Genomic DNA, 14,521 nt, shown 5'->3' on the forward strand with positions numbered 1-14,521 from the left:
AATTCCACTTACATATTAGTCTACTTGTCCCTTCCTTTAAAAAAGAAATGAAATTAACTTGACAAGACTTCTTATTAATGAATGGATATTGAGTCATGCAAAAACATTTTCCTTACTGATAAACTGTTTTTAAAAATAGAACTATAAAAGCATAATATTCTCTCATATGCTTGTACCATAATTAACTAATCTGTATTGTACAACATTTAGGTTGCTTTAAATTTATCATGGTTTTAAATATAACTGTGATGAACATCCTTTATATAAATCCTTGACTGAATCTCTGACTATTTCTTTAGAATGCATTGCTAAAGGATGATTTGTTGTGCTAATGAGAATTAATGCTTTAGGGATAGAAGATTGTACCAATTTACATTCTCATCAGAAGAGAATGAGAATGTTCATTAAAATGTACCTTTACTGGGGCGCCTGGGTGGCTCAGTCGTTAAGCGTCTGCCTTCGGCTCAGGTCATGATCCCAGGGTCCTGGGATCGAGCCCCGCATCTGGCTCCCTGCTCCGCGGGAAACCTGCTTCTCCCTCTCCCACTCCCCCTGCTTGTGTTCCCTCTCTCGCTGTGTCTCTCTCTGTCCAATAAATAAAATCTTAAAAAAATATATAAAATGTACCTTTACCAACTGGCTTATTTTTAATCACTAGTGTGACATTTTGCTGATCTAAAAATAAACTATTTTATTTTATTATTTTAATCAGTACTTTATGTTTCTATTGAGGTTGGAGATAAACCAAATATATTCTCTATGGATTGTCTGTTTATGTCTTTTGACCGTTTTCTAATTGAAGTTTTGGTGTTTTTCAATTTTATACATATTTACTGATATAAATTAATGTGCATAGGGAAATCTGGAATATTTAGAATGTGATTAAGATGGCATTTCATACTGTGGAATATAATAGACTGTACAATAAATGGTGTTGTGAAAGATGGTTCTTTCTTTAGAAAAAAAGTTAGATATCTACCTTATACCATGCACAAAAATAATTCCCCAGCTAGAATAAAGAGCTAACCATAACAACAAGACTATAAAATTAGACAAGAGAATATTTTTCACATTTAAAATGGAGAGGGATTTTTTTTAAGACACAAGATTAATTCTCTGAATTCACTAAAGTGAAAGACCAGGTATCTATATGAAACTACAGACCTTCTGTATGGCAAAGACACATAAGCAAGCATAAAAAATTAGTGAGAAACTGAAAGAAAATATTTGCAACGTTGGAAGGCAGGCAAATTATTAAGATCCAGATTATATAAAGCCTTCCCAATTCATAAGAAAAAAATAGGCAACCCAGTAGAAATTGAAGTGGCTAACCCATATAAAAAGATGGTCAACCATATAACAGCCTTAAGCTGATTAAGCCTTAACAGATTAAGGAACCCCAGCTCTACTGTCCCCCTATTGCCTCCATAAAGAAGTTCAAATTTCATATTTCCTTCCTTGATTGGGCTCCTCTCTTCCTTCTGGCCTCATCTTGGCCCCACTGTCCCTACTCCTAAACTTCACACTTCAGTCATGAGGACCTCTTCAGGACTCCCAGCACCAACTTTGCTGTTTTCTGATATACCTGCCCTGGCCCTGTTTGACATGCCACACTGTTTGCCTGCTCAACACTTGCTCATAGTTCAAGACAATGATCTCATCTACAGGAGCTTCCCAGCCCCTCCACCGATACTCTTTGTGAAAGCTCTTGGCAGACTCTCCATCATCTCTATACCTCTAATGCCTAGTATTATATATCTGGGGCAGAGAATGTATAGTCAATGTTTATTAGGTTGAATCTAGCAATATCCTCTCTTCTTGAGTCAATGAAATGTACAGAATTTATCCTGTTAGCTAGATAGAATTAAGTTTAGATTAAAACCCATTTTCTGGGCCGCCTGGATGTCTCAGTCGGTTAAGCGTCTGTCTTCAGCTCAGGTCATGATCCCAGAGTTCTGGGATTGAGCCTTGCATGGGGCTCCCTGCCCAGTGGGGAGCCTGCTTCTCCCTCTGCCTCTGTCCCTGCTTGTGCTCTGTCTCTCAAATAAATGAATAAAATCTTAAAAAAAAACCCCACCATTTTCTCTTGAATCCTAGACTTTTTAACTTTCTGATTAACCTTATTTAACTTAAATTACTTTATTTTGAAGATTAAATGTTCAGTATAAAACCTCATATTTATTTTAAAAAAGCATAGAAAGTAAAAAATTTAAAGCATAATTAACTGACCTCTCATTCAAGTATCTAGGAGGAGAACCAGAAGAATACCTATCTTCTAAGAAAGGACAGTTTTAGAACCTAGGCGGTAGACAGCTACACCAACTGCACCCAAATTCAATACAAGTGAGGACAAAAATGGTGCATTTATTTTGGCAATAAGAAAGTACCGTGACTTTTTTCAGGGTAGTTTCAGTGGAATGATGGAGGACAATGCAGTAGGATAGAGATAATGAGGGGGAAATAAGTGGAAACAGTAAAATGGGGACCATTGTTTAGAGCCACATACCTTGTTTTGTGATTCTCAAACCGCTGGAACCAAGATCTGGGCCTGCTGTTCTGGGTTTTGCAAAGCTCACTTGTAGGAATTTAAGTGAAGACAGAGACATTTCTGTCTTGTTCATACAAACTGAACACTGCCTACCTAGCACAGTACCTGGCACATAGCATGTGCTCAAAAACTATTTGTTGAGTACTGAAATCTTACCATAGGCAGAGAGGAGGGAGAAGAAACTGAGGCTCCAGAGGTTAGAAGCTCAAGGTTACTGTATTGACATAATTTGGGGCAGATTCTGGGTCAAAATGATTCCCCAGTGGCCACATCCGGGCTTTCCTTAACACGTTTCTTGTGTCATATCCTATCTATCATCCTGGCCATGGAGAGGGGAAGGAGTGTGAAGGATCCATGGATGGGCGCTTGATCCAATTTTCTTCCCCTGATCTTCTTACCTCACCCAAGCTAGAGAAGATCCTCTTTCCTTTCCAGGGCTAGGGTCATTCATATTTGAGTCCAGAACTGCCAGAGGCCGTGTTCCCTGGTGCAGAAATCAAGTCTGCTGAGGGGCGCCTGAGTGGCTGAGTTGGTTGAGCGTCTGACTCTTGATTTCGGCTCAGGTCATGATCTCAGGGTCTAGAGATTGAGCCCTGTGTTGGACTTTGTGCTCAGTGGGTAGTCTGCTTAGGATTCTCTCTCTCCCTTTCCCTCTGTACCCACCCCCCCAACTCCCTCTCTCTCTCAAATAAATAAATAAATCTTAAAAAAAAGAAATCAAGTTTACTCACAGTAGAGGAGATCAAAGCCAAAATGTTGAGTAAGTAGAGGGCAGGTCCTAAAGAGTTTGAGGTCTTAGAACTGTTGTTCCTGAGGCCAGCCCACCCATGGTTAGATTACCTGAGTCACTAAGTACTCCTTCCCCTTACTCTATTTTCCTTGAGCTCATTTGAATTGGGTTTTTGGCACGGATATGTGAAAGAGCCAAAGCCGGGGAGAGACAGGGCTGTGGTTAGAAGCCCGGTCTTCACCACAGTCCACATCTGCCTCTCATACCCAATGCCAGTGGCAGACCAAGATCACAGTTTGTTTCCAAAAGGACAGGTGGAAGACACAGTAGCCTGTTTTTGTAAATAAAATTTTATGGGAACACAATCTTGTCCATTCATCTACATTTTGTCTATGGCTACTTTTGTGCTACGACGATAGAGCTGAGTGGTTGTGACAGGGACCATATGGCAAGAGCTTAAACTATTTACAATTTGGCCCTTTATGGAAAGTTTGCTGACTCCTGATTTAGAAGATAGTGATGGAGGGAGTGGTAGTGGAGACTGCTGATGCCTCACCCAGATTCTTTTTTCCTGCCCTTACACTCATATTCCAGCTGCTGCAACTGTTAGCTGATAACTTACAGATGCCTTCTTCCCTAGATTGCCTGGCAATCTCCGTGCCCCTTTGCCTACAGCAGACCTTGGCCAGTAACATACAAGGGTGTGATTGGTGTGCCAGAGCTGCCCTGTGGGATCAGGCTAAAGCTAGTCTCCTGCTGAGATCACATTCCTGCTAGCCACCCCGCCTACCCTGCCTAGAGCCCTTCTTCAATACATCATTTCAACAGAAATTCCTGTGTCAGCCACTGCTTCTAGGAACCCCATCAGAGGCAGGGGGTAAAGAATCTTTTGCAGGTAAAGAATCTTTGGCAGGTATAGCCTAGTCCTGGAAGCACGTGGAGAGCTTGGAAGCTCTCCATGAGCTACCCTCATGGAGACTGGTGATGAGCTTTGTAATGTTCCTGGATAAGTGAGCTAGACCAGGGAAATGACCCCACACATCTGTTCTGATACACTCTTTGTTTTGCACTTGTAATCCTCCATGTGTCAAAGCCCCTTCTTGACCCAAGGCACTTCAAGATCAAATATAAAAAGAAAAAGAATTACCCTTCCAGTATTGGAACCAGAACAAGAATAAAGAGAAGGTGTGGTGTTAGGGCTGCATCAGTAGCTTTTACGAAAAGCCCTGATATCTTGACTGAAGTCATTGATCAGCTAGAAAGTTGGACCTCTCAAGTTCTCTCTTTCCTCCTTACCTTACCATCCTTACATAAAGCTTTAGGACTTTGAACTTCTTAATGATCTGATCTTCAGATCCTGTGAATGGTGGATTCTGCCAATTCTGGAAGAGCTCATTGCTGAGCAGAGAAATGTATGAGGAAAGCTAAATTTATCAAGTGTTTATTCACAGCTCGGTGTTATTCACTTTTGTGTTCACTGAGGCTGGCCCAGAGTAGCTGCTTAATGCCTGCTTGCCAATGAGTCAGCCCGTGTCCTGCTGCTGGCCAGGGAAATGCAAGACTGCCTGAGCCTCTAGTGTTTATAGCCTCTGGGAAGAGGGAAGAGATCAGACCAGCTCATTTCCCCATAGACACAGGTGTTCCTCAGCTCTGAACTTGGCCGTTGGCTTGTGTGTGAATTCCATGTTCAGGAGCGGCCAGGGCCTTAGGGTGGGGCAAGGGTGGGGCTGGGCAGGGTTCAGGAATGCATTGTTCCAGAAAATTAGTCTGAACAGTTTTTCTGCCTCCCTTTCCCTGGCTGGCTTCAGTTTAAGTAATAGAAAACCTGCCCATTAGGGTTTGCTTTAGCTGCTACTGCAGTGGCCAGAGGACTCTTGCTCTATTTGGGAGGGCCATTGCCAAGGTCTTACTAGATGCAAAGCACAGGCTCAAACCCAATTGTCACCAAATGGTTAAAGGAGAAATGTCCTGCTTGGGTCCTGCCCCTAAATGAACCCAGGTTATTACTGCCTATGGTAAAAAATTAAAACAGACCCCAGTGTTTTGTGCTTAGACTTTTGCCTCGGTTCCTTCCACCCCACCCCCACCCCCTTCTCTGCTGACCTTTTCTGCTTTTCTAAGTGTTGCTCTCATGAACCTTACCTGACATTAGATAGCCAACAGACAACCATCCAGGCTTACAAAGAGCTCGCCAAAGAATCCTGTCAGCTGCCAAAATGAAATTGCACCAGTGACCTGAGACAGAGGCACGGAAACCACTCCATCCCAATCTTTCCAATAGCAAGCTTTGCAGCAATTACAGATAAAGAAAACTGGAACCTGGGACAAGACCAAAATCACGTACCTCTCTCTCCTTGTCCTATGGCAACTCCAATACTACTTCAGTGAAGAGTGTTACCTAATTTTGAGGCGCTCGCTGAAGCCCATCATCTGAATAAAGCCTTCAACCTCTATTTGGATCATTTAACTATTTTTTGTTTCTTGGCAGTTGGATGCCATGACTTACATAGAGCCGAGATGAGCCCTGACTCCTGCTGAGGTTTCAGAGATGGAGAGAAGGTGCTGAGGAACCCTTGCTTCCTCCCTTCTTGGTGAGCTCTGTTGGGTCCTCCTCCAATCTTGTGTTCCAGTTTTTCCTTGTTGCATGGAAATTTCAGGCTTGGATTTCTTTGAAAGGTTGACCTCTTGTCTGATAACTCGCTGCATCTATTTACCTTCATCTTTTGGGATTCTCTGGGCAAGCAGAGAATTAGATGATAGTCCTAAGGTAGGACAAGGCTCTTCCCCCTTCTTCCATCTAGGATCTCTTTTATTATGGAAAACACAAACCCTACCTTTCTCCCCCCCCCATCCACCCCCACGGGTCATATGTTCTGCCACTATGATTCTAACTGTTAAGTTCCTCCTTAAGTGATGGGACTTCAAGAAAGAATATATTGAACTCCAATGGGGAGCTCCAAAAGGGGGGGTGGTTCTTGAGACAAGTCAAGACTTGTATATTTGCATGGTAACTTGGAACCAAAGAAAAGTAACTCACTTAAAATGGGTGGTTTCCTTTAAAATGTAAGAAGAAGCCACTGAAAAAAGGAGCAATTCAGACAGACTTCCGTCTCTGAAGGTCTCTTTTAAACAACTTCAGCTTTCTTCCTACACAAAGGTTGACTCCCCTCTTGTCTAGCTGTTTGGGCCTCTTATAACCCCATTCTCTCTGGCCTCCCTCCTTTCCTGATCCCTGCCCTCCCTTTCTCCTTTTGTCCCTCCTCAACTGCCTCTCACCTTTAGACCCAGACCTTCACCTGCTCGCTTCCAAGAAGGCCTGACCCAAATCCAGCACCCCCAACCACAACCTAGTTTTGGGCTGACTTCCACACCATTGTCAAAGATTTCCCAAATCCTTGAAAGAACAGAGAGAAATTATCTGAGCAATCCAGGATAATTTGGGGGGCTTTATGCTCCTGAGCGCCCTGATCTATATCAGTTAGCACACCTCTTAGTGGGACCAAAGGGTGACAGCACCTGGGTTGACAAGGCCAAACGGCCACCATAAATGAGGATATAGCTAACTCGCGTAGAAATAACACACCTTCTCCAGATATGCTAAAGCCCTAGAGTTAGGAGAGTCTTTTAAAGGTGATTCCTGAAGGTTTTATCCCCCTCTCTCATTGACTGGGGAATGATCTAGTCCTGTCAACAAGGGTGTGATGAGTCTGTCTCTAACTTTAGGGACTGATTAAGGGACCACCCCTCATCTGTGATCACCACCTTTTTATTAATAATCCTAAGCCTGAAATATCAGATGCTGTTCCAAAGCATAAAATAGGCTGACAGACCACACCTTTCCATGAGTTACAACACTTAGCCCAGCGTTTTGCAGATAATATGATAAAAAAAGAGAAAAGCTCATACCATGAATTTATGACAGTACAGTTTAAACAGCTTGAGGGAAATAAAGGGCCTTCCACAAACACAGCAGTTTCCTGTCTCCTTGGGACCATTAACTTGTCAACATGCTTTTTCCTTCAGTCTCTCCATCTTCCTCTGGCCCCCTATTAGGAGTGGGACCTTTTGCCTCAATGAGAAGCCAGGATTAAGGGCTTACTGGAAAGACTTTCTCTTGACCTCCCCGACTGGGATGACCCAGTATGCCCTCACATGGTGGCTTCCCTTGATTACCCTACACTCTTATTTCCCCACCTCTCTTCTTAGAATTACCTCATTTTTCTGATTTACATTTCTTAGTCTCTGATGTCCTCTGGATTTCATCATCTACAAATGTGGGTGAAAGAAAGACTCTAGTGCCTTATGAGATCCCATAATGCCTCTTCCTAAATGGTCCCAGTATCTCTTAAGCCCGAAGCACCAGAGGGACTATAACCCACTGTTGCGGATTTACTCATTTCTTGTACCTGATCCTGTAGCACTCCTGTCCTCTGCTTTATATGAGGCTTGAGGGCTATAAATATTATAGTGCAACCACGTTTCCCTGCCTTTATACTCCTCCAAATCTAATACACTACATAGGAATAGATCTCAGTTCAATCTTCTCCCTTAACTGGAGACTTAAAACTGAGAGTTTCCTGAAACTCTTCTGAAACAGATGATGACACAAAGGAGACAAATTTCCCAAGAAACTTGGTATAAGAAGATGCTCTGGGATAGTGGACAGCTTCTGCCCAAGATGACAGAACAATCCTGCCCCAATTTTATCATCTTCCTTTTCATGTTAGCCTTGTTTCTCAGTCTTTATTTCTAACTTCTGAATATGTAGAATAATCTCCAACTGTTATCCTTGCTCTGTTATTTCTCCTTCCCTCTATCTTTCCTTTTCCTCCCCCCTCTCTCCCCTTTTCCTTCCTCCCTCAATATTCCCAGTCTTTGGCATGTTCTGGGTCAGCCTTATACTTTTGAAGCTAATGTCACCTATGATTGTTGACTCCGCTCATCTTTTCCATCAGTTCCATTGCCATTTTAGAAGTACCTGTTTCCTACACAGAGGGAAATCTGTCTGTCATTACTGTTGGCATGTGGGACAAGGTCCCGCCCAAACTGGGTCTCCAACAAATCTCCACGGTTAGCACACCCTACCTAGAATACTCCCTGAAGAGGGGGAACCTGTTTCTCTTGAAAGGAAACATTTGTTCCTAATCCTCAATTCATGGGTCCTGAGCTATTATAATAAAACCTGCCAGGCCCAATTTAAGGGCAGGAATGTCATTGGGCCAGCTTTACCCAGGAAAGAGCCCCAAGGGATTCATACTTGTGTGTGTGTGTGTGTGTGTGTGTGTGTGTGTGTGTGTGTGTGTGTGTGTCCGTCCACTGCTTATTTGTTTTTGCCAATTAGCAGTTGGACAGAACCATGTTCTCTCATTTATCTGAGATTATCACCTCTTTGGGCCAGCAGTCAAATTCTTGCTCCCAAACCAGAAGAATAATCCGTGATTGAGGACAAGCACCCTCTTTGCAAAGCATCCATTTTTAGCAAGTGATAAAAAGGAACTGTGTGAAGAAGCTAAAAGACTCAGAAACAATCTAGATGTGTTCACCACTACCTGGGGCAGGTCTTATGCTGATGTTATTACTGAAGGAGCAACTCTGTGGGCTTCTGAAGATTTTGATGCAATGCCAGAGTTTTTCATGTCATTTGTGAGCTAACCCATGCCACCAACAATGTCACCAAAGTAGTAAAACACTTGCTCAAGAAATGTCGGAATTCCAGAGGCTGTTGTCCATCATTGACTGGCATTTGACATCATCTTGGCTTCTAAGGGATGTACTTGTACAGCTGTCAGTGATGATTTTTGCACACACACACACACACACACACACACACACACACACACACCCCTCCCAAACTTTCTGATGTCTTCTCATTGAATAAACACCTCTGTGAAGCCAGTCAAAACATTTGCCGAGTGAATGAGGTCTGTCCTCTATGACCTATGGATCATTGTCTGGTGACTGCAGAAGGGACATTTTCCCCTGTGTAATCGCAACAGGGATACAGTCCTTGGGATACATTTCTCTCCTAGGGCTAGTGATCATTTTCTTCTTCTTCTGAAAAGAGTACCCCTCCTCAAGTGCATCCAATCACACCTCATCAAGGCCAGCGGCACTGTCCTGTCCAAACAGATGATCCAAACTATGATTGAAGAGAGAAGACCAAAGAACAGACTGTCCTCCAACCCACTACGAGAGGCTTCCTGACTCAATTCCTGAACCTTATGCATCTCTGTAATTTTGTTTTCTCTCCCAAAAGATTTGCCTGGAGATGAAAGTTATTTATCTTGGCCAAGAGGAGGAGCTATAAAAGAATTAGAGCAGACCCCTGTTTTCCTTGCTTAGATCTTTGCCTCTTTTCCTTTTTTCCTCTCTTTTCCATTATTTTTCCTTTTCTATCTTCCACTCCCCTGAAACTTGACTGACATTAGGCAGCTTACCGACAACTGTCAAGGCTTACAAAGACAACTCCAGAAAGAACTATTCCATCAGCTGCCAAAATGAGATGCACCAGCGATTCCAAGATAGAGGCATGAAAACCAACCTATCTCAGTCATTCCAACCACAAGTTTTGCATCTGTTACAGATAAAGAAAATTGTAACCAGGGACAATACCAAAGTCCCGTATCCCTCTCTTCTCCAATCCTGCTTCAGCTCAGGGAGTTACCTAATTTTGAGGTGCTCTTTGATGTGCATAGTCTGAATAAAACCTGTAACCTCTATTGGGTCACCTTAACTATTTTTTTCCTTGATTTTAAAATCTTTTCCCAAGACACATACCATCATTAAAGTGTATAAAGACATTTGAGCTGCCTGTGCTGGGCCCAGTCACTGCATCTAACCCCTTCCTTATTTACATGTTTTGATATACATAGGTGTTTAAAAATTTTTTTGAACTTGGAGAAGAAAGAGAGAGGGAGAAGCATGGAGGTGAAGAGTGGAGGGGTGGTATAGTATTTGTTCCTGGTTCGATCTAGAACTGATTACCTTCCATGTGCTCCTTCAGATTCACTATCCACCCTCTCTATCCTGCTCTGTTCTTTAGGAGACTGGCATCTATGGGATGTATCAACAGGCTCCCCACCCTTGGTTTTGTGTTGGGTTCAGTCAATGGGAAGCACCAGAAAGATGTCAGAGGGTGGACATAGTGAAGTCAAGGTACATATTCTCTGGGTCCTTTCCTGCCATGGGTTGACTGAATCCTTGACCCAAAGCTCTATGCAAGGCTTCTGTTAGTCATACTTTCCCTTGTTCCTGTAACTTCTTTTTCTTATCTCTTCAGGACTGAGGGATAACAGCTCCCTTCTGTTGTTAACCTCAGAGAATTACATCATGCCCTGACCATTTCTGAAAACTCTGCCTCTACCTTTGGAAATAGCCCTTTATGAAATTGTCCTCAATTGACTATTTTTACTGCCATCTGTTTCCTGATAGAATTCTAACTGATATAGGCCCCTGGACCTGGATTTGAGCCTCTGTGGTTAGAAGAGAGAGATACTGGCAAAACTATAAATATTTTTTAGATTGAATAATATTCCGGAAACAAGCAGAGTTTCTTTGAGACTCAGGTGGCAAATTGTTTCCCATTATTTGCTAGATGATCAATTCTTTTTTTTTTTTTTTAAGATTTTATTTATTTGACAGAGAGAGCACAAGCAGAGGGAGTGAGAGGGAGAAGCAGGCTCCCTGCTGAGGAAGGAGCCCGATGTGGGACTCGATCCCAGGACCCTGGGATCATGACCTGAGCAGAAGGCAAACACTTAACCGACTGAGCCACCCAGGCATCCTTAGATGATCAATTCTATTTGGACAGAGATGACGTCAGTCTTGATCACTGCTAAGTCCTCTATTATAGCAACTACCATTATTGAGTGCTTACTTTATGCCACATACATACTGTTCTTAGAAAATTACACGTATTCATTCATTTAATCCTCACCAAGTTTCTGTAAGGTGACCATTGTTTTTTTGCTTCCACTTTTTACAGCTGAGAAAACAGACACACATCAGCTAAGTCATTCTCCTGAGGTCAGATGGCTAGTAAAATAATGGAGCCAGGATTCAAATCCAGGCTGTCTGGCTCCAGAGTCCATGTTCTTAAACACGCCACTGTTCTGCCTTCCTAATGCTTAGCACTGTGCCTAACACATAGTAGGCACTCCATAAATATTTGAATGAGGAAATAAATAAAAGGATAAGTAAATGAATAGTTGGAAAAGAGGCCATTCACTCTCATTCACTCTGCCACTGCCTGGAAATCAATCATGCTTGGGAGCACCCTGGCGGGCAGTTTTGCAATCATCAGAACTGGCATTCTTGGCATGAATATAAGCATTCTGTTGGCGGGTAGTAGCAGCAGAGAGGCTTCCCCACAAAGCCAGTGGACAGTGGCCATGAACAAGAGGGAGCTGCAGTGGAGAAGAAGAACGGGATGGTTGCTGTACGGAGACTGCAGCTACCAGACTATGTTGTGGATTCATGGGAGCTGCCCTTTTGGGGATCTCAGAAATAATGGGGGGAAGGATGCAGGAAAATACTTAATGATTAAAGTTAAATTAACATTGAAATACTTTAAATATTTTGGAATTTAATTTTTTTAAGAATTTAAAATATTTCGTAATAAAATAAGTAATTTCCGGAAATAGTCCAGTGTGGTACCCATAATATTATTTGTTTCCTAAATAAGATGCCACCTTATGTAGTAATCACAGCCTTATTATGGGTTGAGGACACCCAAGTAACAGATGGGATGAGATGGGGTCTGATTGAGCTCCTCACTGCAACAGAGAACACAAATGGGGGTGCAGAGACCCACGTTCTATCCCCAGTTATGCACCAAAACAGCAGTATGACTCCCAGAAAGTCACTGACCTGCTCTGAATTTTAGATTCTTTATCTGTAAAAGGAGAGGGTTGGACAAGGTGATCACTGAAGTCCTGTGAACTCTAACTCTGACATCCTTTGATAAATGCTTGCTGAGTGAGTAAATGAAGTCCTTATTAAATAAATCAAATTTGGAAGGAGGTTCTTAAATTTGCTGAGCTCTATTATCAACCTATGAAAGTAGGGCCAGAGAAGGGAAAATAAAGAGAGCAGACAGTGTCAAGGAGTCCCAGGGATCATGTACACAGGAGACAAAGAGAAAGGTGACCTTCATTCGTGAAGGGTGGAGCAAATCCACTCTGTCTCCTCGGCAACCTCACCCTTGCCCTCCAGGTCCTGGTGAGAGCAGCACCAAGAATAAAATGGAGGTAGCAATTCCTTGTCTAGTGGCTGGAACCCCTGACCTTGTCTTCTGAAAGAGGGACATGCTCAACACTCCTCGTTCCTGGAGTCACCCACGAGATGCAGGAAACCACTGGTACTCTTCAATCTAACATGTGGTTTACCCTGTGTCCTGTTTATGAGCCACCTTGAAAGCCAGTGAGGTACAGTAGCTTGGGAGCAATAGAAGACCAGTGAGGGAATGGGGACAACTTTGAGAATCAGCCTTTCCAGGAGGCTTTGTAGTTCCCTCCTTCTCTTTGTGCAATCATTTTATGGGTGAAATCACTCCTGAGAATTCTCAGATATCTCTAGGTCCATCTTTGGATAATGTTCAAGATCTCTCTACCCTGCTCCTGGCTGACTGGGCAGCTTCACAATCACAGAGTGGGTGAGAAAGGCAGGGGGTGGGCTTGGGCGGTGGGAAGATTACCTGGAATTTCAGTCACTGCTTTGTGCCCAGAAGGGAACTGGATGAGCCACTGGGTTCCAAAACTTACCAGGGAAGGGACTGTCATATCAAAACATTCTTGGTGCTGTATTTTGGGCATAAAGCACATTTGAGGTCCTTGTCTCACACCCATTTCCTCTACCCAGCGCTCACTCCAGGATGGCAACATTCAGGTCTCCACTCTTCTCCTGCCCAAATCCTCTGCTCCAGCCAGCTTGTTCTTTCCACTATCTTCCAAACATGCCCCTGCTCTTTCCTGCTTATGCACTTTTGTTCATGCTGTTCCTCCTTCCTGAAATACATTCCTTTCCTTTACCTGCCCCCCGCATCCTCTAAGGCCAGTACTGAGTCCCATGTGCTTCTTATGGACTACACAGTCCTTGTCAACTCATAGGAACTTCCTCACTAAATTTCTCTAGTGCTTATTTTCTGAACATCTCCCTTGGGAACGCAACCCTTTATCTGTATTACTCCACTGAAATCCCTCACATCAGGCTTACCAGTCATGTACCTGTGGCCAAGGCCAGTGGTCTCACCCTTTTTTTGTCTTTTCTCTTTCCAGCTTTATTGAGATATAATTGGCATGGAACACTGTAAGTTTAAGATGTACACCATGATGACTTGATACACATGTATGTTGTAAAATGATTACCACAATAAGGTTATTTGAAACCTCCATCACTTCACATAATTACCTTGTTTTGTGGTGAGAACGTTTAAGATACTACTCTCTTCACAACTTTCAAGCCTGTGACACAATATTGTTAATTATAGTCATCAGGTGATCCAGTGATCCCCAGAAATTATTCATCTTATGGCCAGGAGTTTGTACCTTTCAACCATCTCCCTATTTTCCCCAACACCCCCCCCCAACAGTCTCTGGCAACCACGATTCTACTCTCTATTTCTACGAGTTCAGCTTTTTTTAGATTCTGCATGTAAGTAAGAACCTACGGTATTTGTCTTTCTCTGTCTGACTTATTTCACTTAGCGTAAAGCCCTTAAGGTCCATCCATATTTTTGTAAAAGGCAGGATTTCCTTCTTTTTATGGCTGAATAATTTTCCATTGTGTATATACCACATCTCTATCCATTCATCCGTTGATAGACACTTAGGTTGTTTCCACGCATTGGCAAGTGTGAATAATACTGCAATGAACGTGGGGATTCAGATATCTGTTTGAGACAGAGGTTTCATTTCCTTCAGATATATACCCAGAATTTATTCATCTTGTAACTGGAAGTTTGTACCTATTGACCAACAGCTCTCCTTTCCCCCTACTCCTGGCCCCTGGTAACCACCAGTCTACTATTTGTCTCTCTAAGTTCAGTTTTTTTAGATTCCACATATAAGTGAGATCATACAGTGTTTGTCTTTCTCTGTCTGACTTATTTCACTTAGCATAAAGCTCTCCAGTTTCATCCATGTTGGTGCAAACGGCAGGATTTCCTTCCTTTTAATGGCCGAATGATATTCCATTATATATATGGAATGTATGTATATAAAAATCACATTTTCTTTATCCATTCA

This window comes from Zalophus californianus, chromosome X (genome assembly GCF_009762305.2).
Source record: "Zalophus californianus isolate mZalCal1 chromosome X, mZalCal1.pri.v2, whole genome shotgun sequence".
Classification (NCBI taxonomy): Eukaryota; Metazoa; Chordata; class Mammalia; order Carnivora; family Otariidae; genus Zalophus; species Zalophus californianus.